Consider the following 22,927-nt stretch of genomic DNA (forward strand, 5'->3'; position numbering starts at 1 on the left):
ATAAAATAATTTAATTAATAAAATAATTAATATAATAATTAATAATTTAATAATAAGGCGGCTAATCGCCTCATTACATTTAGAGAATTCAAAAATATTTTTAAATAATTTTAATTATTTTTTTAGAAAATAAAATCGCGCTCAAATTAATTCTATATTAATCAAACAAATAAGTTTCCTAATCATATGTTTTGTTTTAAAGTGAATCCTGACACCTAAATCAATTTTTTATGGCTTGTACACAGCATGTTCTAATCTTTTATGTTTTGAGGAATGCTTGCGATCCAATACCTTTATTTAGAAAAATACTAGATCTTACAACTATTTTTATATAATAACCAAATCCTTGCTAGAGCCGTTATTGAAAAAAATTGAAATACTTTATTTTTCTGGAATTTGAAGCGTGATATGAAAAAGTTATGAATGGAAAATTGCTCTTTGGAAAATTTTCTATTCAAAACATACATTAATAATTTTTTATCTCACACGGTTTTGTACAAAATATTAAATTTTCGATTTCTTTATCAATTTATTTCTTCTCATTTCTTCTCGATATATTTTTTTGTTAAATATGACATATAGGAATTTACTTGGTCCCTCGTGGTTTTTAACATTGAAAACTTTTGGTTACAAACTAATAACGTTTGAGGAAGAATGATATATCTTTAGACGACAATTAAAATCATTCATGAAAACAAAATGAGATTAAAAAGTATTAAATTCGTTTTGTAGTCATTTTTACAGGAAATAATTTCTCTTTTTTAACCTTATTTTATATCTGGCATTCTTTTTGAAAAAAAAGATTTTTTTTCAATCATAAAATAATTGTAAAACATTCCTGATACAAAATCAAAAAAACAATCTTACTTTACATAGTTCGAAGTATTTCTGATTTCTTTAAAAAAGCATCTCGCGGAAAAGAGGTTTTAAAATGTCAAATAAATTTTTTTTTTAAATGAACAAATAAAAAATCAATGTTTGTCAATTTTTACATTTTTAAATGAAATCTCAATAAATTACAAATAAAAGCGGTTGAAAATGTTTTTTTTATTGTTATTATTAGCAACTCAGTTATGATAAAACGAAAAAAGTATCTGAAATTTATTAATGCAAATATCTTTAAAATTTTTAATATTTTTAAATTGAAACTTAGCATGGTCATTAGGTAACCAAAACACTATTAATAGCCCAAAATAGAGCAAAATCTGAGATATGAACCCTCACTGCAGCAAAATAACCCTTATGTAAACCCCAAATTTCAGGTATTGCAATTTATTAAAAAATTCAAAATGACAATAACTGCAGAACGGTTAAACTTAATCAAATTTTTTCTATAAAATGTGGCAAATAAGTTATGATAACTATTGGGATATTTTATTAATTAAAAACATTATTTGAATAATTCAATATAAAAAAGGTTTAATAAAAAAAAAAGTTGGTTTCAGAGACAAACAGATGAACCTTAGAGAAGATCAATAAGTTGAATTATCTTTTGTTATAGTTGAATTTTTAATAAACAGGATAATTTTTTACCCAAAAATGGAAGAGAGAATCATTTTTTGTTTTTGAATATGTTGTCAAGAAAAGATAACTAATATTCGACTAGGTATCATGAATCAAACACGATAACCTTTGAGCAAAATCATTGTACCAGAAGCCAAAAAGATTAATATTAAAGAAATGAAATTAATTAAATACCCAAAAGAACATTTTTTCAACAAAATAGATAAATTTCCCAAAAAGAAGTTTAATTTCTCACACAAAACTATACATTTTTAATGAGAAGGTTAATTTTCCACTACTTAGTCAATTTTTGGAAAATAAATAGTTCAATTTTAACAAAATAATTGAACTTTAAACCCAGAAGATGAATTTTTGAACCACACAGTTGTATTTTTCATCTGAACAGATATGCAAGTATATGAGTTTACAGTCAGATAAACGTATTTTCTAAAAACGAATTGAGTTTTTGATCTGAAAACAAAATTTGCTAACAAAAAAATTAATTTTTAACTATATTATAGTTTAATTTGTTACTAAATTCTTTAGTTTTCTAGCCGAAATTATCAATTTTCTACTTAGCAGTTGAATTTTCAAATAGAAAGAATCAATTTTCAATTAAAAATATATACTTTCAACTAAAAATGGAATAGTTACATTTTCAGTTAAAAAAGTGGTTACATTTTCCACTCTGAAGATAAATTTAATGCTATTTCAACTAAAAGTGTTTTTTATTGAAATTAAAGTCGGTTGAACTCAATGAGAATTAAAAAATTTCCAAATAATGACTTGTCGTACAACAAAATATTACGAGTTTGAAAAGTTTAATGATGTGTCAAGGATTAATACAAAAATTATGAAAAAATCTATTTTTTTAATTAAGTTTTTTTGTCCATAACAATAGTTATAAACAATATGGCGCATGTATCGAAAATGCTACCCAAGCTAATTATATTTTTTACTGTAAAATTAAGGAAATAAAAAAAGCTAATCGCTAATGACTTGGAAATTGTGGCTTTTAGGGGACCGCATATTTATAAAAAATACGTTGTGTAAAAGGCCGTGAGTAAATAATGACTCAGCGCACGAGAAAATATCACGAGAGTGAAAAGTTTAATCATGTGGCAAAAATTAATTTAAAAAATTAAGTCAATTCTGGTTATTGAGGGTCATTATTTATATCAATTGTTGTAAACAATTTAACAACAGAAATTATGAACAAAAAATTATGATAATAATGCTAGATAAATATTTCACAACAATTTGAAGCAATATTATGATACTGGTTAATCTGGATAATTGTTTATTAATAAATCAAAAGTCTAAACGATTTCCTCTTAAAAATAGCAAATTTTTAACAGAAATTGAAGCAAAGAAGTTTTTATTCGATCGGCAGATTTCGTTTTCCTCTCAATAGGTCTATCCTCAAGTTTAAAAGTTTAACTTACAAGTTTAGAATTTTTCTGAGCAATAGCTTATGAGGTAAAACTGCGCAAATGTGGCAATTTTGTTTAAAAAATCTTTCATTTATAACGCTGTGCATTGTCAACCGTTCATCGTACGTAAAAAGGGCAAGACACAAAAAAGTTTGTTTTTGTGATCAGTATAATGCCAAAAATTATATTACATTTTTTTGTGAATAAATAATTAAATTGTTTTAAAAAATTGTTTAAACAAAAACTGGACCAGATTTTGAAAACCTACCCAAAATATTCGTGTTTAGGGGCCTTTTTTGGCCTTTCAAAAAAGAGTAATCTCGGGGAGTTATTATTGCATACAAAAGTGTTAGTATGTACCGGATTTCTTAAAACTTTCGGTTTTTTGAACATTTTATTTTCAAATTAAATTCATAGACACGTTCGACAGCCAACGAGAACATGTCTCGTAAATCGAGACTGGAACAATCAAATATAACTAAATGAAATTCGATTGGCTCGTTTCGAAAATGTTCTCGCTAATCGAGTAAAATGTAACAAGTAACGAAAATTTCCCGGCTCGGTATGCAACTCTTTTCCCAATTCAGCCTATTGTGCAACGGTATGTTTGAATCAAATAAATTTGATTTTATTCCACCAAATCTTTTTTTTAATTAATAAAATATTTCTTGGCTCCTATATCAAAGCAAGGATATATTTAATTCAAAGAAACATTTTTCTGAGTGTTGATATCTGATAGTGTGAAGTATCAACCCTGAAAATGTAGACAGTCTGAGAAATAAGCTTCATGGGAAAATAATTGTCGCAATAATTCATTTGCATCATCTATTATAAGGCGGTTATGTTAGCTTTATATATTTTCGTCGGTGTAGAATGTAGATGGTACATAAAGCGTTGGCTCTAGCGATCCGGCACATCACGCAGATCGATTGAGAAATCCCGCGAAAAACTATCCTTCGATCGCTTTCTACGCGTATAAGTCCTCTCGTCTCTAATTCGAACTTTTCACTCGCTCTCGTAATCCCAGAGAGAGAGAAATGGCGTCGCGAGTCCTTTTCGCAAATCGTAGGCGCAATTACATTTCCTACAACAGCAACATGTTCTAATGTTCTCTCTTCTTAAGTTTCCGCTTAAGTCTTGTGGAGTTTCAACATCTGATATTTTATCGCTTGGTGTTGAGACCTCTGTGGCACACATCAATTATGAAAATTAATGCCAATATGATACTTAAGATTTTTAATGTTTTAAGATTACTAATATTTTTTATTTATCAACAGAACACTGTAAACCTTACCAATCTTCAACCTAAAATTTATTGAACCAAGTTATTTACGAAGAGTATCTTTTTCATGATTTATGAGTCAATCAAAGGCAAATTCAAATAAAAATTTCAACTATTTGGCTGAAAATGAATGTATTTTGTTGTAAATTTTTCTTTTTTCTAATGGTAAATTAATTTATTGTTTAAAAATTGATTTCTCTGGTTAAAAATTAATTTTTAAACTGGAAATTTAATTACCTTGCTTTTGATTGAAAATTGATATTTTATAGTTAAAAATTAAAGTATTTGGTTGAAAATTCATTTTTTTTATTAAAGCAATTTTTTGTTTGAAATTGGATAGACTGGGTTGAAAATTTAACTCTTTTGTTCAAAATTCATTCTTCTTTGTTGAAAACTTATGTTTTAATTGAAAACGTAATTATTCTATTTTTTGTTGAAAATTGATCTTTTATAGGTAAAAATTAAATTATTTTGTCAAAAATAGATCACTTTTGTTTACAATTCAACTATTTAGTTCAAAATTTCTTTTCTTTTGTTCAAAATCATTATTTAGACTCAAAATTTAATTATTCTATTTTAGATGGAAAATTTATCTTTTTTAGTTGGAAATTAACCATTTTTGTTTAAAATATAACTGTTATGTTAAAAATTCGTTTTCTTGGTTCACGAGAAATTTTTTAACTGATAATTTATTTATTCTATTTTTGGTTGAAAATTGATCTTTTCTACTAAAAAGTCGTACCACTACATGTAGTAGTGGTTTATTCAAGCGTGACGATAGAAGAATCGATCGATAATTTACTTAATCTCGTTTTACCATTACGATACCTTAATATCGTCTCGTTTTTTCGATCGATGTTCTTAAAACATCTTTCGATCACGGCGAGATTCTCATTATTGGACCAGATTTTTTTATAACGAAAATTTTCCGAAACAAATTTAACACAAGAAATGGAGTATTAGTATTTTAAATACATTTTATATCCAGATTTTCATTATTGCCAGGCTTTTGAAAACAATAATAATAATTTAATAATTAACAATGATTTATGTCTCCATAGAAAACTGTGCTTTTATATGTTTTCATATTCATAATTTACTATTTTTCAATTAAAAACTAAAATATTATAACTATATTATATTACATTTATCTTTTATTGCTCGTAAATTTTGAAGAGATTTTTCATTAAAAATATTAATTTGAAGAGCAAATTAAAAAAGATATCAGAACATTTCAATTGATTTTGTAAAATTTTGAAAGAAAATTCAGATGTTTAAAAAAAATCTAATTTCCCAATATACAAAATTTCGGAATATATATTCCAATAAGTTTGAAAGGTATTTACAAGTTTCGAATAGATTTAAAAAATAATAATTTAAATCTGACAAGGTTTTTAGGAAATAAAAAAAAATGTTAAGTGCTTTTTCTTATTTTTAAAAAAATAATTTTAAGATTATACCTAATATTTCAAAGAATTTTAACAAAATTTAGATTGTTCAAAAATTCGAACAAAGAATTTAGAAGCCTTTTAGGCATTTTGAAATTTTTAAACGAATAAACAAATTTTCTTATGATTTATTAGAAAAATTCTAATTTTTTTATGAAAAAATAATTTAAAGTTTATCAAATCATTTTATAAATAGGTGAAAAAGTATTTGAATGACTGCAAAGCAAGTTTTCAAGGATTTTATTTTAATGATAAAACAAAGACTACAATTTTTTTAATCTTGCAGAATTGAAAAAAACTGCAGGAAAAATTCCAGTAAGTTTAAAAAATATTTAAAAGTCTTAGTAAGAGTCAAAAATCATTTTTAACTTGAAGAGATTTTGAAAAATGTTTAAGAAAATCTTAAAGGCTTTAAGATAATAAAAAATTGTTCTGAAGATTCGTTGAAAACTTTTGATCAGGCAAAAAATTTTCATTATCAAATATGATCGTGTCGATAAAATCAAGCAATTTAAAATAACAAATACGTATACTTTGAAAGCGAAATTTCAAAGATGTTGATATTTTTTTAATATAATTTTCTCATAAGAATCTTTGTTTATTTATACCAAAAATATATAATAATAAAAATTTTTTAAATATAATCAATAGACTCTCTTATGCACCTATTGCTGATGACTTCTAAAAAAATTTTTGAAAATCGGTTAAGAATATAGGCTGTAGGTGATTTTTAATAGTAAATTCCTGATTCAACCCACTATGCTACACAACACCGATAAGCACTCTCTCCAATCTTACAATCCTTTAATAAAAAAGCAACATCCAGCATAGATTTTTCTATTTTCTTTCCACCCTATGAATTTCAGAAATTACTTCTGGACGACTTCAAGTCCTCTTACAGAATTAGCATAAAAGGATGACCACGGTCACCCTTTTTTTGCTCTGATTATTGAGGCGTATTCTATCTTCGATCTTGCCAATGCATTGTACAACAGTTATACCATGTCGATCTTTTTAATTGATTTGCTTGCGAGAATTATAAGTCCTAATATCCGCTTTGTAGAACAAAGCAAGTTTCTGATTTGTTCATCAAATTATAGTCTAGAGTCACGAATTAAAATTAGATCTTATGTTGAGTCTACTCGCAGTTAACATTATTAATTTTGTAATAAAATGTGATAGATTCGATTTGTCGACAAAAGCTAATTACTTTACGTTCATTTATTTTTATTTTTCTGTGATTTTTAAAGCATGTATTTAAATGGGCGTAATCTTTGGATGCATATTCATTGTAGGCTACACTATGGTCGCTAGAGATAAGGTATGACAGGATTAGTTGATTCTTAAAAGAACTCCTATCTGAGTAAATTTAAAAAGTAATATTTCATTCCTCACTTTATCAAAGGCCTTTGATAAATCAGTACAAACGACATTAACCTTTTTTCAAATGCTTCATGTACAAATTGAGTTTGATTAGCTAGATTAGTAACTGTGGTTAACCTTGAAACAAATCTACCTCGTGCTTTTGTCAGAAATAATGAACACAATAGAAATTCGGTCGTCTATACAGATCTTAAAAGTCTTTCAATAACTATTATGAACCAAAATGGGCTACGATGATAAAAGTTACACTAAAATATTGGTTTATCTGTCCCAACTAAACATTTCACTGGATTTTATCTTTCAAGGAAAAAGAGATTGCAATTTTAGCTAAAATAGCTAAAAATCTAGGTGACACGGCTACATTTTCTTAGAAGACGAAATCCAGCTAAACGTTTAGCTGGGACAGATAAACCAATGTTTTCAGTATAGACATAATCCAATGTCTCATTTTGGTGCTGAACGCAAGACGAAATCAAGACAAAATCAAGCCCAATCATTTTTACTCGGATTGAGACCACTTTCTCCTTCAGGTAATCAGTGTCCGATGCGAGTATTATTTCTGCACGTCCGTGAGATATCCGCAACTACGTGTGTCTTTAACGTAAGATGCGTGCAGCTTTGCTCGGAATCAGATCTCTATCTGGGATTCTAGTTTTGCTTTCAGGAAACATTGATCGTTCCGTTTCCCGCAATTGAGAAAACAGGCCCTATCTTGTTTCCGCAACGAATCATCGGCAATATGCGGTCTTGATTTCAAGACCATGAATCTTTCGACAATCATCAGGATGAAATTGAATTTCAATGTAGCATTGAATAATACATTATCAAAACATTTTAGTACATCTGAAGATCAGGAATAACACTTCCAAAACAATTTTTTTCAATTCTCAAACAATTCTCAAAAAGAAAAGCTGGTAGCATTATGCGAAAAGATAAATAAATTACATAAAAATACATCAAGAGTGCTACTTTTAAAATATTTAAAATAAAATAATTAACACTTAACAAGATGTGCATACTCATTTTATTATTTTAGCATTCCGAACATTTCATATAAAAGTGGTATGTGGACTTATTTTTGTCAAACGAATTGCCTGTTTTTCACAATTGTAAATATAAAATATACTCTTGATAAAAACATGAATGAAACGCATTTAAAAAACGGGTTTTCTAGGTGTAATTTTATGTATTTTGATATCTTTTAATATTTTTGCAAATTATGGTTTTCAAAATGAATGCAATTAGATTAAAATTGCTTTAAATATTTCACCACATGATGCTGGCCCTCTGCAGTTAATTATTTAGAGTTTTTTCACAAAATATGGAAGATATAATACAATTTATATATTTTAAAAATATGCGCTAATTTGATTAAAATGATAGTTGCACTTTTTTAGAAACATTTCTTTGGTTCACTATTTAATACCAAAGAAATTAAACACTTTAATCTAGAACTTTTGTTAGAAATTTTAAATGTCGTATATTCAGATTAAAATTTTTTGAAATCTTTACAAGTTTTAAATTATTGATTGAATCTTTTCAAAACTTCTAAATATCTCTTAAACTTACTAGAATTTTTCTGAAATTTATTAATCTTGCAAAATTGCAAAATTTTGCGTCAAAATATTTTATATTCTTTTCCGCAATTTATGAAATCATTTCAAACCATTGAAAATCTTTTTCCACTTTCTGTTAGAACTCATTTTTCAAAATAAAAGATCATATAAAATTTGTCCATAAACCTTACAAAACTTTTTTATTGTCTTGAAATCTTTCAAAATTGTTAAAACGCTTCTAAATTTTGTTTCGAAACCTCCAACCATCCGCATTTTGTTTGAAAAATTATTTTGTTTTTAAATAAAATTTTGTTTTTGAAGTAAGACGAATTTTCTCCAAAATACTTGATTTTTAAACCCAAAGATATGATTTTTTAACCAGTTTTCAGAATTTATAAATTTTCAGAAAAAAATTTAATTTTATACTAAATCATTAAATATTCAACCAACTAGATTTTTAAGTAGAATGATAAGTTTCTCTTGAAAAAAATTCAACGAAATAATTACATTTTCAAGCAGGAAGATGAATTTCGACCTAAAACTTGAAGTCTTCAAGAAAACATGAATTTTTAACAAATTTATTCAAGTTTTAAACACGCAGTTAAATTTTCAACCAAAAGATGATTCCTCATCCGATGATTCTTCTAAAATTGATTTGCTACCAAAAAAGACAAATTTTTAAGAAAATACATGATATTTCATTCACAAAAGATCTATTTTAAGCCACGAATAAAATATCTAAATTTTCAGTTTAAAAAATCAATTCTTAAATAAATAAACGAATTTTTAACAAAGTTGTTCAATTTTTAACCAAAAAAACGAATTTTGGAGAAATTTCGTTCACCAAAAAGACGTATGTTCCACAAAATATTTGAATCCTCAAAAAAACAAATACTTGATACCTTTTTCAAACTTTTAATTGTCTTTTAATGTTATTCGATTTCATCCTAACTTTTTCAGAATCTTCGCATATATTCAACCTAAATAAAAAAATTATTATTAGTATTCAAGGTTTCTAAAATTAGCATTTGAATTTAAAATAACAATAATTGAAAAAAATATTTTTGTGTATGAATTCTTTTTTTTAATTATCGTTACTTTAGATTCAAACAATAATTTTATTATTTAGGAATTTCATTATTCGGCAATAACCCGATTGAAACTTCCTTATAATTTCGCTCTTGATAGAAAAAGATTATTTTGTACAGAAATTTGATCTGCTATCTCGAGATTTGAACGGAGTTAGATAATATGTCCAATTAATTTAATGTTTGGACGAAAACTATTTTGTTTAACTGGCAGTAACGAAATGAAACGGATGTGTCGGCTGGATCCCTGTTTTTCGGGAATGTTAAATTTCGTGAATTTTATTAATTGGAAATTTGACAGTTTTGGGAATTTCATTTTTCGGGTTTTTTCAGTCGTCCAGATTTATAATTCGCCTCATTCTCTTCAAAGTAGCTTTTAAAAATAAATAAATCATTTTAAAGTTTCCCAGAAATTTAAAAACTATTTTTTTATTGTCTTGAAAAATTTTTAAATGAACATTTTCCAAAAATATACATTTGATTCTCCCTTGGAAATTTGTATTCCCGGTTCACGGGAAAGTAGACCTCCTGCGTGTGTTTTTTTTTTTTGCTAGATCAATTTATTTATTATATTTTGAAAAGGTTTTATGTTCTAGGCAAAAAATAATTGCTGACGAAAAAAATGATAAATGCTTTATGCAACTTCCTGAAAAAAAACACTTGAATAGTATAGTAAATTGTTTCTTAATATTTTTAGGAAAGTTTAAACATTTGATTGCCTGGTCCTTATTTCGAAATGGTTCGCAACAGTCACATAAAAATAATATTTCAATTGTAAGATTACGCCACTTGGATTTGGTTGGCTAAAAGCATTCTTATAGAGCTCATTGTTAAACTAACTTGCATTATGTAAAGATTATCACTTCCAAAGGATATTACCTAATATTTCTCAATGGATTCCCAAATATTTATCTTTGACACTTATCATAATCGTCGGAAACTCTGACCTTCGTTACTAGATTTACACTTGACTTTACTTTTATATTACACATACACATTCCACACAGTAATAATAACATAATCTTTCCCCATTCTTATTTTATTATCAAAGTTGTCTGAAATTACAGATAGCAAAAAGTCTGCTTATTCTAATCCTTTCAATGCAATAATAAGGAGAAAAAATTATAATTTAGTCTTAAATTCACATCAACTTTATCGTAAGGAAAAACAGCCCGTAGTTGAGTATAATTGTCTTCCCTAAAAACTCTTGCGTAAGAAAGATATATAAGTTCAGCACAAAAGTTTGATATCTAATTAAGAGGAAAAGAGTAAAAACAGTTTCCAGTTTGATAAAAATGGGTTGAAAGTGTTTAAGAAAAGTTTGTTTATAATGAATGCAATTTATTTCGATGCTGTGCTTCGTTACTGCATTTCGATCAATTATATTGAAAAAATATTTACTTATTCAATTTAAATTTAAGTTTTTTAATGAATTTTATTATACAACTTCACATTTTGTTATTTCACTTGTGTAGTACACTTATCTTTTTATTTTTACGTATTTTTTTTTTATTTAAAAAGATCAAATTCTCAAGATCAATTGCCTATCATCAATTTTCGTGAAAAGCAAATAAATTTTCTGAGCTATAGAGATTTATGACCCAATATAGGAAAATCGGAATTTGTCTACCAATTGAAAATTCAAAATATTCTGAAACATTTCATTTTGATCTGGGGAAGTTGTAAATTCTCCAGAAATGGAAAACGAAAAAAGGTAAAGCTGTGGAAACTTGTCTAGAAAACAAAAATTAATTTCCAGTGTGAAAAAATCGACTTTTTTTTGAAAATTAATTAATTTTTTCTTTGGTTCAGAATCAAACTATTTTTGGTTTTAAGTGCATTATTTTTGGTCGAAATGACTACTATCATATGTTTGGTTTAGAATTTATCTTTTTTGGTTGAAAATTATATCATTTGATTGAAAATGTGATTATTTAATTAAAAACTTGAAAATAGTGTTAAAAATTCATTTCTGTGATTTAAAAATACAATTTTTGTTGAATATTTATCTTTTTAGTTGAAAATTCCTCATTTTAGTCGAAAATTCATATTTTTTGTTGAAAATTTAACAATTTTATCCAAAATACACTTTGTTGTGAAAAATTAATTTTTTTCAGCTAAAAATCTAACTGTTTAAATTCTATATTCGTAATTTTAGTTTGTCAATGAAATTGTACTATTTTGTTAGAAAATGTGGTGAGAAATTAACTTTTATTTCGGGGTTGAAAAATCAACTGATTAAAAAAAAGTCGCCTTTTCAGCTTAAAAATTTAACAATTCATTTCACTTTTTTTTTCTCTCTTAACTGAAAAGTCATTCCTGATTATAAATTCGTTTCTTGTGGTGATTTTTTTTTCTTTTTTCTTTGCAAATTAATCTTTTCAGTAGAAATTTAATTTTTGTTTTTTTTTTCAAAATGCAACTGTTTGGTTGAACATTAGTCTGTTTTGTTAAAAATTTATCTTTTTGTTAAAAAATTTATCTTTTGGGCTAGGAATCCATCCTTTTATGTTAGGTTGAAAATTTTAGGACTTGTTTAAAAATTTGATCATTTTATCAAAATTCACTAACTTTGTTAGAAAGTAATTTTCTCTAGCATTCATCTGTTTTGTAAAAATTTGTCGTTTGGAGTAAAACATTGCATTATTATTTTTGTAGAAAGTTTCGTGGCGAATTGATTTTTCTGTTAAAAATTCATTTTTAGCGGATAAAAATTCAGCTGATTTGTAGAAAATTCTCCTTTTTGGTATGAAAATTGAATAATTGGATTCAAAGTTTTTTCTTGGTTTGGATCAATATTTAACTATTTTATCAAGAATATTTCTACTTCAGGCTTAAATTAAACTATTTGGTTGAAGATTGATTTTTTTTATGAAGGTTCATTTATTTGGCTAAAACTTCGTCTATTTTTGTATAAAATTAACGATAATTCATCCTTTTTGTTTGAATATTTTATTATTTGTTTAAAAATTTGATTATAGTGTTGAAGATTAAACAATTTAGTTAGAAAGTTATTACTTTTGGCTGAAGACTCATATTTCTCGAATAATAATTTACCTCATTTGTAGAAAATTCGCCATTTTGACTTGCAAATTCAATCATTCAATTCGCATTGTTACTTAACGTGACTGAAGTATCTATTTAGATTAAAAAATCAGCTCTATTTATGAAAATCCATTTTTCGTTGTTCAAAAACTAATCCCTTTTGAAATTCTTTTGTTCAAACTGCAACTGTTTGGTTCACTATCATACTGTTTTGGTTCAGTATTGAATTATTTTCTAAAACTGTCTTCTTTTTAGTTTAAGATATACTATTTAATAAAAAATTTCTTATTTTTTTATGAATATTCTTAAATTTTGTTGAAATTCTCTTTGTGTTGTTGCAAAAATTTATTTTTTGGTAGAAAATTGATCTTTTTGAGTAATTCTTTTTTTCTTTATCTACCTGATTGAGAGTTCAACTCTTCTGTTAAAAATTCACATCTTCGTTGAAGATGCATCTATGAGGATATGGAAGAGAAGTCTTTAAAGCAATTGCGAATCGCTGCACAAAAGATAGAAGCGAGTAGATAGAGGTAGAGAGAGAGAGAGAGAAGGTATAAGCTGTACAGAGTATATTTGTAAGACAAAGACAGAGACATCTGTCCGGTCGGTCGATCCGTCGATTTTGTTTTCAGTTAAATCTAACCCCAAAAGAAATTTCACTTCAAAAATTAATCTCCAGTACCAAAAAGAATTTTATTCTCATAAAATAAAATTTTTTCTAAAAAACTTCTTTTTTTAGAATCACGATTTTCAGTAAGATTTACACTACAACTGTCACTCAGCAGATATGAATGAAGTTGCGTAGAAAATAATTTTGGTTCGGAAAAAGTGGACCATTTTTATCTGAAGTTAATAATCAGACTTTTTGCTTAAAAATGAGAAATTCTGTGCAATTCAAGAATCCGAACAAAGATAACAGGATACCGTTGAAACTTAGCATACACGCTCGATCTAGTCGCCTATAGTCAGCCAGACAATCCCACTTTCGTTTTCCCGCGACCTTCGTTCGCAGTCGTGCAGGAAACGTTAAAGCGTTTCTCCAAATAAGACCTACAATTGAATAATTCCGAAACTCATTGCATATCTAATTACTTTTTCGATTAATTGTGGAATGTAACTGCACATTAAAATAGATCATAAAAGAAAATTAGGAAAATAGATTTTATTTCGAAATTGTTGCTAATTCAATCCGCAAATAGAACTTCTACAAATTCTCTTAAAAAAGGTTGCCATATATTGTTATACTTTTTGAATATAACAAGAAAGAGTTTGAAGCGGGGGGAAATAATTTTGTATACAAAATTCGGAATCACTATTTTTAGGCTGATTTGTTTTAAAGGTTATATCAATCTAATTCTCTCCTCAAATGCTTGAGAAAATTCAGACAGATTTTTTTAAAATTCAAATTTCAAATGAAAAATTCTAAAAAACAAATCAACTTTAAGCTAATAGGCGAATATTCTTACAGAGAAGATAATTTCTTTTTCACGTGTTTCGGGGATCCCCTTCAGTTATTTTAAGCGAAGAAATAATAAAATCGTAATAAACTATTTTGATAAAAATGATTTTTCCATTTTTAATTATTAAAAATCGAATTTTCTACAAAAACGAAGGAAAATATAAAGAGCAGTTCATAGGTAAAGATTGCTCTGTTTTCTAAAATCTGTTAAAATATACTTTTATTATATTTTTCTTTGGTGTATTTTAATTAATTTCCCCAACAGAATACTTTTTTAATCTAGTAAAAATGGACTAAAATATCATGTATTTTAAAGAACTTCAAATTTTTTCATAGTATTTTTTTTAGCTCAACAACAATATAAATAACATGTACTATGAGAATATGAAGGTTGCTGAGCTCTAAAATAAAGCAAAATTAATAAATAATGCAAAACGTAAACATTATTTTAAAATTCAATAAAAAAGATAAAACTTTTGATTTTTTAAAACTCATGGTCCAAAAAGGTATCCGTTTCGCTGCAAAATATGAACATTCGATAGAAAAATGTTTAATATGACATTTCGGCTTATATTTTCAATCAGCTTACATTTCTTTTGCGGAAACTAAAAGAACTCTAAAGAGCTCAAGTGGCTCATTCATGCATAAACTTTGAAAAAATGATTATTTTTCAGATTTCAATGCAAACAAAATATATTCAGGCTCACAAAAGATTTAGTCGACTGAAAAAAAATTCACTTTGTTAAAAAAATATAGCGTTGGCTTTCCAAGCGTTTTGTTATGGAAAACGAAATTAAGTGGAACCATTAAAAGAATTTATTGCACAAATACCAATTAAATTATTTTGTTGTACGAACACCAAATTTTCCAGATTGTATTAAATTTATTGAAACGGCAATATTCGATGAGAATAGTGAGGTTTAGGAGCTCTAAAGTAAAGCAAAATTGATTTTTATTTGTCAAATTGAAAAAAAATAGTTTTTGAAGATATAAAATCTCATTTTTCTGAAAAATGACACAAAATTTGCATAGTAATTCACATTTAAAATAATGTCCAACCTAATAAACAATAAGTCTAAATTTTAAATATTGTAAATTTACTAAATGAATGACCAGAGTGACATTTTTTATTGTATACAATCTTGGTCATACTGTTGAATAATTTGATGCGGGAAAAAATTTAGAACGTAAAAATTATTTTAAAATGTAATAAAAATATGTAACTTAAACAGGAGACCTCTAAATCCTATTCGATTTCCATTTTTTTCAACTTATTGACCAAAAAGATATCCCTTTCGGTTAAAAATGAACTCGTTTATAAATTTTTTGGTTAAAAATTCACATATTTCGTTAAAGAATTAAGTTTTTAGTAAAAAATCGATTTTTTGTCTTAAAATTCAAATTTTATGTTAAAAATTATTTTTTTTTAGTCAAGAATTCAAGTATTTTGCTAAAAGTAGTTTGCATTAGGAATGCATCTTTTTAAGTTTAAATATGCCAGCATTTGGCTAAAAAAATTAATTTAAACTAGCATCACATAAATTGTTTGGTCTGTTTAATTGAAAATATATGTATTGTGCTTAATAATTCGTCTTTTGGGTAGAAAAATAATTTTCTTGGTTGAAAATTCAACTATTTTGTTAAAAACTTTTGTATTTTGTTTATAGTTCGTTTTTTTAGTAGAATAGTAAGCTTCTGTTATGAAAGCTCGTTTCGTTTTTCAAAAAAATATTTTTTTTAACTGATAATGTAAATATTAAGTCGAGCATTTAACTGATTTGTTAAAAATTAACTTTTTTCATTAAAAATGTATATTCTGGGTTTGAAAATTTCACTAGTTTATATTACAAAATTAAAGTATTTTTTAGAAAATCCGTTTTTTTATTTGTAAATTAATTCTCTTAAAAGAAAATTCAACTAAAAAATGCTTGATTTATAATTTATCTTCTTTACTTTAAAAGTTCCACCATTTAGTTGAAAAGTATTATAAAGTAGCACCGCGTCCTTTGTTCTAACTATTTGGTTGAAAATGTATGTAATTTGTTAAAGATTCAACTATTTGGTTAAAAATGTATGTGTTTTGTTGAAAAATATTTTGTTTCGTTAAAACTTGTATTTTTAACCGAAAATTAAAATATTTTGTTAAAAATTTAACTGTTTGGTTAAAAACAAAACTTTTTTATTGAAAATTCATATTCTGGGAGCAAAAATTTAATTTTTTGGTAGAAAATTAGTCTTTTTCGCTTGAAAATTATAATTTGTTAATATCTGACATAAAATCATCAAATGCTTCTGGGTAAATGCCCTTTTAAATGCCTACGACATTTATATGTAATAGCTAATTTAGATCTTGCTAAAATTAAAATGAATAGTAAATTGAGGTTTTCCTTAATTCTTTATAATAACAATTGACCAATCGAGTGAGCCTACTGATCTTAATCGAGTTTCCTTCAAAATCCATCAATGTCTGTCAGCTTCAGCAAAAAAATTTGGGCGTAGCATAACATAACGAAACATAACAAAGAGACTGTATCTTTTCAAGCACTGGTCAATCTCATTTACAAGTAAACCTAGATCCTGGAGAGTTTCCGTGATTATTTAACCCGGATCGAGCCAAGGCTGAAAAAGAATCCGATAGTTATTTTTAGAAATTAAAAGTACAAGTGTTGTCATATATTATATCATGTATTGCAAATATTAACTCGTATATCATAAAAGTTGTATGAGAAATCAATTTTAATTAAATTTTTTGAGTCTTAAAAGCTTATCTATTTGTGGTATTTAATTATATCTTTAAAAAATTATTTATTATATTTTATATATCACGAGGAAGGACAGTTTTTTAAGCGGAAAAATAAAATATGATCAGTCGGGGTAGATGAAAGAACATTGCTGACTTCTTTCAATATCTTAGAATTAAACAATAATTCTTTATTATTATTATTATTTTATCTTATTTATATTATATTAATATTTTTTCAAATTAAACTTCGGAACGATCAAAGATTTCAATAATATTGGATATAAGCCGTGTTTATGTGTACCGAAATTTCCGTATGAAGTTCCGAATTTTTCGGTACAAATTTCATTAATTTTAATATTTCTCATTAAATATATTTGAAATATTAGAATGGTAATCATCAAGTTCTCCTAAATTATATTTTACTTTTAGACTAAAAAGAAAATTCTTCAAAAGGTTTTAAACCATTTACTAAAAAATCCGCAAAGTAATTAAAGTAAACAATATAAAAATAACCAAAAAGAGGATTAGTAAGTTTGAAGATATGAAAAACACAAAATAAAATTTTAGAAGAAATACAATAAAGTTGATTTTTCAAAACTGTTTAAAAATATCGTAAAAGCAGATAAAAAGCAATAAAGAAGTCATTGATCCTCACGCGACGAGATTCTATTAAAAAGGAGTTGCACATTCAATTCCAAAAGTATGGCAGCTTTCACTTTGAGTTGTGAACCAAATAGGGTCGCACGTTTTTCAGTAAAATAAACATGTGCGTGTCGCGAATCTATCCAATTGCGAACAATAGCGTGCGTGAGTTTTAAGTTTTGTCTGAAAAATATGTCTCTATTTATACAATCAACACACAAAAAAAATTTCATTAATTTCCATACACAGATTGTGAGAAAGAAATGTCATCCATTCATTACATCTTTAAATTTTATAGTTGAAGCAAAAGAATACTTAATTTCTTCAACCCCTCTTTCTCTCTAATAAAATATTTATAGAGATTTTATTATAATCGAAAACAAAGTTATTGCCTCTCATGGATTCCAAAGCGGAAATGTGTTGATGGGTTTATGCTGCAGAATTACATCCTGAAAGATCCTTTGTTAACCGTCGAAGTTCGTAGATTCAGCCTATTGACCATCAGACATTTATGCAAGTCATAATTTACGGAAAACGTAACAACGCCCTTAAGTTCCATAAATCCATGTAACGCAACTATTAAAAATTCTTACTGATATATTGCAGAAGTTTCAATGTCATAGTATATCCGTGAAGGAGTATGTGTTACGAATATTGCATTTGCCTTAAAGGACTTTGTTTTAAATCCAAAGAATCTTATGCAAAATGACATGTATGATTAATTGCACATTATTAAGCGAAAAATAATAATAATCATTGCAGATAATCAATCCCAGAGACTATTAATTATACGTCCACTTAAATTTTTAAAGAAACTGTGTCGAATGTCGGGTCCTTGAAATATTATTGTCGATCAGGCGCTGTCGAGGACACTTAATTCCTTGAGGCGAATATTCCGGAACATTCACGAAAAGTCGGCCAAGTGCAATCATTATGTTCATATTCGGGTGTAATTTATTCAATGAATACAACTTTCAATACGATTAACATGATTATATATAAATTTCAAAAAGATTTCAACATAATTATATATAAATTGGAACAAAACAAATATTTGTTTAAGAATTGCTTTTTTAATTATAATCATATTTCTGATCGAATTTTCCAGATTACTTATTGGCATTTAGAAATCTTTCATTCATACACATATCTTGCGTATTTTTATAATTTTGTATAGAAGAATTGTATTTATATCTCACATACGTTTACTTTCTCTTACACCTTGTGGGTTGGGTTGTAATTAAATAATGCAGTATACAGTGTCAGACATTTCTATTTTATTAATACAGTGCAACTAGATTGAGTGTAAATGTTTATTGGAAATCACAACCGACGATTGTGATGGGTCATTAATAATCCTACTAATTATCTTAACTAGCAGCTGTAACCACATACACAAGATAAATTATCGTCATCTTTCGTGCATCTGACTCACAAACCTCAACCCTAAAAAAGCTTATTATTTAGCTTGATTTCAAAGTATGTTTGCCACGTCAACTTTTTGAATTTTCTTTGTTCCGATATTTTTTGTGAATTTGTAATGACTAGGAAAATTGTATATCGCAGCGTTTGTAATTAGTTTAAAAATAATAAAATGCACAGTTACATATCATATCATCTCTATAATAATGACCCTAGAAAAAAATTCTTTGGACAGCCACTTATTTTTTTATACAGGTCACATTATGTTATTAGCTCCTTTAAACTAATCTTAGAACTAGAAAAACAGGTGTGCCGCCTGCATTATAATTCATGTTTTTCAGTTTAAAATTCTTCTAAGAGCGTAAAAATGCAGCTCATTTGCTTTAATATTACTGCATTAGTTACGCCAAACCTATTTTCTCTTGCATATTTTGGAAGTGAACATGTGGAGATATTATTTCGACATTATCAATTGTCTATTCGAATTCGGAGTATTAAGAAAATCATTGTGTAGATTTAAAAAGCAATAAGTTAATGACGCATAACCTTCTCCCGGTCTCTAGTATACAAATCAACCCAGATTTTCTTCCGCGTTCGGAATTTGTTAAAATGCAGAGCGCCAAGATATTTAAATAATTTTACAATGTCTGTAGGAATATCATGAAGCCTTAAATATTTCAGTTCTAAAAAAAGAGATAAAATGAGGAAAAATGTTCTGATATAGAGATTACAAGTTCAATTTACAAAAGAATATTACGCACTTTCTTCTTTTATACAAGTTTACCTGACAAATTTTTTTTCTAAACTTATTAATTTATTTGACTGAAGCACTTATATAGGCTTCAGTGAATAATAAGTTTACTCGAACTGAATCACTCGTCTCATTTCATTTGTTGAGTCTGCCAAATAATTTCCTTTCGGTATATTAATCAGTTAATAAGATTGTTTTATGAATAAATAGAATCTAATTGATCCAGATCCGACCAAACGACCTTTTACGTTACAGTATTTTATAAAACCGAAATTAGGGATCACATTTGCCTTAAGTGACTTTCAATAGCCAGCAATATTCTTAAGAGTATTCACTTCTTCTAAACAAAGGAGCTATTTTGACCTTACTGCACTTTATAACGCCAATATTTTGGGTTACAGAATTCTTTCGGGGATAAAAATAGCCGGAAAGATTTATAAGAGTATCATCTTCTTCCAACCAAACAACCCATTGTAACCATACAGTATTCTATTGTACGGAAGTTAGGGCTTAGAAAAGACTCTTAAGGACTGTCAATCGCTGGTAGGATTCTTGAGTACTCCCTTGTTCCGAAATTCAAATGTTGAGTTATCGGCTTGTTATTCAAAATTGCTACTGGGTAAAAGGGATGGTTAATGATCTGATCCTATAAATTCTACTGTGGGCCCTCCGCTGCCGGCTAGGCTCGGTACTCGATTCAACTTCCACAAGGCGTGGTGAGCATTATCGAGTATTACTCAGCTCAGGCTCCAGCCGACGGGACCGTTCAAGGAGATCCAGCAGTGCCGAGTTACGACGGTCTGAATCTGAATCTCACGGTAGGCTGCCGTGTGCCTCGCCCGTATTCGGGTCAGCCGAGTACTGTCGTGACGTAACCGTAAAGCGGCCTATTCCCACCAATCGTTTTACCGGAAGTCGGGACATGCTTCTAAGACCCAGAATAAAAGCAAAGGTGTTACTATGACAAATACAGCTCGATCGACTTCCTTTGTATCGGGTCCTTCGACCCAGCAAGGATAACTGATCAGGATCCAGGACCGATCATCAATATCGATTCAAACATGAACAGATTGCAATATGTACCATTCATTTTGCAATATCCAATGTACATCATTCTGTGTACACTATTCAATATGCTCCAATCAATGTAGGCTGTTGAGTGTAAAATTGAAGCACACAATTTATGGTATCCCTATTTTCAAATCCTGGTGAAATAAGGTTAAATTATAAATTTAACTTTAACGAGCTGTACATCTAGTGTTTCTACAGCAGTTTTCATTTTCTCCAGTTATCATCATTTGTATATTTGTCCAGTTTTCTCTACTTGTATTAAATAATATTTAGACTAATTATGATAATATGTTTATCAAGAAAACTTCTGGGTAGTTTTAAAAACTATACAATATTTCACATCACACAATATTCAATATGCAATATAAGATAAAGTGCGTGGGACTAGTAACCATTTAGCCACCTCCATTATCGCTATAGAATATCAACAACATGTGCACAATGACGTTCCCTTAGCTTTATACAGTACATATACAGTTATTATTGAATTCGACTCGTAACACAACTGTCCATATTTTATGCCGCGTAATTCGTACGCTTCTGGAATTTTGAAATCCCGACCTGTTTAAAACGCAATTGAAGCATAACCATGATAGGATTCGACGAACAATTTATGCACTATTGCGAAAAATCTGGCTAAGATTCAATTTCCATATTTTTATATTTTTATTTTATTTCCACACTTTCTTTAAAGGTATACCTCATTTTGTTTTAACGCCGGCATATTAGTTATACTGGTGAGTTTTGGAAAACAAAATTATGCCTTGTTCTATAATAAAAAATGCGAAAGTAGATATTGCGAATTTAATAGTTCTTAGAATAAATTTTAGAAAATTATATCTCTGAATGAGCGTACTCGCAATGACCAATTTGAGGCTTACATTCTCGATTCTTAATAAACTGCTGATAATAATAATACTAGTACTGAAATTTCGCTCACGAATTTCATGCTAGAAATTTGATAACAACCCCTAATATTAAAAAAGAGTAATCGAAAAAAAGTAGGACAAATATATTTTTTCCAAGCACAACAGTTTTGCATCAACTTTAACTACCTATATAGAAAAAGTACTTTTTTAAATTACAGAAAGAACTGAGCCTTTTCATTCAGTGTGAGGTCTCATATTCCGTATCTTTACTTCCTCGAAAAAATAATCATATTAGTAGCAAAAATCTTTTTCGCATAGTTGATATAATTTTCAAGATTTACATCCGGATTTCAATTATTTTCGAAAGGATATCCTTCAGAAAGCATGCATGCTACCATTGTTATTCATAATAATGATTATATTGAGAGTATGAGCCGAAGTCGAATCGCTTACGATAGAAAAAACGCTACTTCTGTTTTACGTGTATGGTACTTCCGTTTCTCAAATGCAGATATTTTTTGTGGTTTGAACTTCGCTTATTGAAGCGGACTCTAGGCCGCGTGTCGACGGTGATGTTATGAACGATTTACTTGGTTCAACGATCCGCGAAACTCTCACTCTCTCACTCGTCGCCTTCGAGCTACTTCCTATTATCTAAACAGACATCGGGTGGGACTCGGAATTATAGCGGTAACTTTCAACGCTCTTCGAGCTATGAGCATTTACATACCTTATATGCCTAATAAGACGTCATTCAAGAAATCACTGAATAATTAATAAATCCCGAGCATTTTTCAGAAAGTAATTTCCTCTTGTATTAGTGCGAACTTAATTAGTAACTAAAAAGTAATTCATGGGACAAAATTAGTTAATAAAAAACGATTTACTATAGATGCAATTAATACCTTCTTTTAGTGTATTTTATTAATATTGTAGGGGAAAGACAGCATAATTTATGATAAAAAATATAAAATTGAAATTATTTGCTTACAATAGAATAAATAAATTGTTTATGGTAAAAAGTTTTAAATAGTTTCTAAGTCCTGCACTCTAGTTGACAAAACTGCTCATTAGTACGCTCAACTCTTGGCACTCAACCACACAAAAAGAAAGCGTGTTCATCTTCTAATGCATGTGTATCAGAAGTCAAACATTCCAGTCAAACATATGATCACAATTATTCATCCTTCCTGTGAAAACTACATACAACATATGATCAATTAAAATATACT

The 22,927-nt window shown here is 27.7% G+C and overlaps 1 protein-coding gene across 1 annotated transcript in view; it reads left to right on the forward strand.

The window, feature by feature from the left end:
- LOC117177954 overlaps positions 1-22,927 on the forward strand; it is a 64,356-nt gene that overhangs the window by 35,695 nt on the left and 5,734 nt on the right. The window lies entirely within an intron of this gene.

Source organism: Belonocnema kinseyi, chromosome 8 (assembly GCF_010883055.1).
Source record: "Belonocnema kinseyi isolate 2016_QV_RU_SX_M_011 chromosome 8, B_treatae_v1, whole genome shotgun sequence".
NCBI classification, from domain to species: Eukaryota; Metazoa; Arthropoda; class Insecta; order Hymenoptera; family Cynipidae; genus Belonocnema; species Belonocnema kinseyi.